Source organism: Octodon degus, unplaced genomic scaffold, assembly GCF_000260255.1.
Source record: "Octodon degus isolate 3935 unplaced genomic scaffold, OctDeg1.0 scaffold00010, whole genome shotgun sequence".
NCBI classification, from domain to species: Eukaryota; Metazoa; Chordata; class Mammalia; order Rodentia; family Octodontidae; genus Octodon; species Octodon degus.
Window position 1 is genome coordinate 20,824,680 of NW_004524586.1, and position 3,027 is coordinate 20,827,706.

Consider the following 3,027-nt stretch of genomic DNA (forward strand, 5'->3'; position numbering starts at 1 on the left):
ATGTTTTACTAGTGTGTTTTGCCAGTGCCTTTCAGCTTTACAGTAGCTCCACAAGTACAGATGAAATCATCCCAGAGTACAGAAACAGAAGTTGAGGCCCAGAGGGGAAGTCACTTATCACAAAGGCCATACACGAAACATCAGTAGCATGAAGTGTCCACAGTGTCACCTAAATCTAAAGTGCTTTTTAAATTTTCTTTTTTACAGGGTCATGCTATGTAGTTCGGGTTGGCCTTGAGTTTACTTGAACTCACCAAAGACTACCAGCCATGTCTTGAACATGTAGTGATCCTCCTGCCTCAGCCTCCCAAGTGCTGTGATTGCATGCACCACCACACCTGCCTTAAAAGTTCTCTTCTTTAGCTAGTCTCTATTTACTGATGGATACTTCAGTGGAGTGCCTGCAGGGAGGCCCTGTACTCTCTGACAATGACTGGCCGGCCTCCAGTGGAGAGCCACAGAGGCAGGAGAGAATGAAGCAGGTCAGGGCATGGACAATCAGAAAGGAGGCAGGAACAGGGGGAAGAGACCCATGTCCCCATTCTCCATCTCACAAAGGCCCTGAGAGCACTTGTGGATGAAAGTGAAGAAGCTGAGAGAAGGTTAGATGCTCCCTCTGCAAGGCAGGGGATCCCACCCTGAGCCGCATCCAACGGTCCCAGAGGATTTTCCTTCTGCTTCTCTGCAGCCCCTGCACCTGAGCAGCTGGTCTATACCAGTGGTTCTCAGACAGGTTGATTTTTCTACCTTAAAACCATTTCATAGCTAGGAACATTTTGGGCCGGCATATCAAGAGAAGGGTGCTGCTAGTACTTACTAGATAGGTAAAGGCCAGCGATGTTGTTCAACCTCCAGGACAGTACCCCACCAAAAGCTACCTGGCTTGCCCTGCACACAGTGCCCACCCTGATCATGCTGAACCCCTCAACAGCTTCCAGGGTGTCCACAGCACTTCAGATCTGGGAGAAGCTCTGCAACAGAGCTCACAATCAGGATGAAGATATACATCAGGCCTATGTTCCCCTGGGATATCAGCCCTGGGACCCTGGGAGAGATTGTGGCTCAGGGCCATGGGACAGAAAAGGCAGATCCATCATACTTCCATTGTGCAGGAAAAGAATCAGCGTGATGGCTCTCTTCATAGACACCCAGCACAGCGTGTCCTTCATCTCTTTGGATTCTCACAGAGGATGGTCTACAGGAGCACAATCTTCCTCACTGTTGTCCAGATGATCAGACGAGGCTTGAGTGGTAAATAACCAGATGAGGCCAGAGTACTAGTCCAAGATCAAAGAGCTGCTTGGACTTCACAGGCAGCCTGCCTGTCTCCTGTCAAAGTCATGTGTCTTGCTTCTCTAGGGTGGCCAGCAGTCCACCTCTCTTACTTCCATTAGCAAATGAGGACATATTAACTTTCTTGTACATTAAAAAAAAAAAAAAAAAAAAAAAAAAAAAAGGCACCTCCCAGGTCCCTGTTGCTCCCACCCAGTTGGTTCAGTCTGCCTCCTCCCACCTCGTCCCCCTTCCACAGCCAGCCCCTGGGGGCCTTCACAGCAGGAGCAGAGTCTTACCATTCCCATCCTGCCACCCAGCTCCCACCACCCTCACCCCAACTCTGTCATCTGTCTTCCCCTGTGCCTCACAACACCTTCTCACTACTCTCCTGCTCCATGCTAGGCAGAGGTAAAATCTCTAAAGCTGTCATCAGATCTTGCCACAAGGGCCAGGGAGATGGCTCAGTGGAATAAGTGCTTCCCTGGAATGCACAAGGGCATGAGTTCAATCCCCAGTTCTGGAGAGAGAGAGAGAGAGAGAGAGAGAGAGAGAGAGAGAGAGAGAGAGAGAGAGAATACAAACTATTCAAGTTACCTTTGATTGTCTTGAATGGGGGGAGTTGTTGGTATGTTTAAGATCTTGCCACATCTCAAAGCCCTCCAGTGCCCTCCAAGGCCACATGGGGAGCCTAGATATGTACTTTTACCAGTCTGTGAAAGACACACTAATCCTCGCCACACTGGAGAGGTGTCAAAGAAAGCTGAGTGGGAGCTGAGACTTCAAACCCTAGAAATAGCAAGGTTCTTCAGGAGCACTGCAGTGTCAGAGGGTGCCTCAGGGTGAGGGATCTTGGGGGCAGCTAGACACCTACCCCACCAAGTCTGAAAGGCCTCATTCCCCTCCCAGCCACAGTAGTATCAGCAGAGGCTCAAAGCAGCCTGATACCTACCCAGCCCAGCAGGAACAAGGACCCCCTCCCACCGTGGGTAGCAGTGCAGCTAAGTGAAGGATCTGGACTCTGCTTCCACCTGGCAGGAAGGAGTTGGTCCCCCTCATGTAGTGACACGGTGCTAGAGGAAGCCAGTCACGATAAGGGGGACCAGTCTGTTTTTGCTTTTATTTTGTAGTACTAGGAAATGAATTCCAGGTCTTGTGCTTTCTAAGCAAGCACTCTGCCACTGAGCTACATCCCCAGCATTTTTTATTTTGTATTTTGAGACGGGATCTCATTGAGCCACGAAGTTGTCCAGTCTGGACTTAGTTGGGGTGGGGGGGGGGGCTGAGACAAGGTCTCATATGTAGTTAAGTAGCTTCAGTAGTTCAGTATGAACTTGGACTCAATATGTAGCCCAGGCTGGCCTTGAACTCACAGATATTTACCTGCCTCAGGCTCCCAAGTAGCTAAGATTACAGGCACTCTCCCTGCTAAAACAAAGTTTAAGACCCAGAGTCTCATAACAATGTAGGCCCAAATGCCTACGTTTTGTTTGAAATCACTTCTCATACTGAAGAAGCAGAAAGATCTAGAACAATCGGAATTATTTATTATTGACCAGACAGAAACTAGATTAAAAATAATGAATAGAACCTCAGAAACCTATGGAACTCTAACCAAATACAAATACTTGTGACATTAGAATCCTAGTCTAAGAGGAAAAAAGTGGGAAGAAGAAGAAGAAGAAGAAGAAGAAGAAGAAGAAGAAGAAGAAGAAGAAGAAGAAGAAGAAGAAGAAGAAGAAGAAGAAGAAGAAG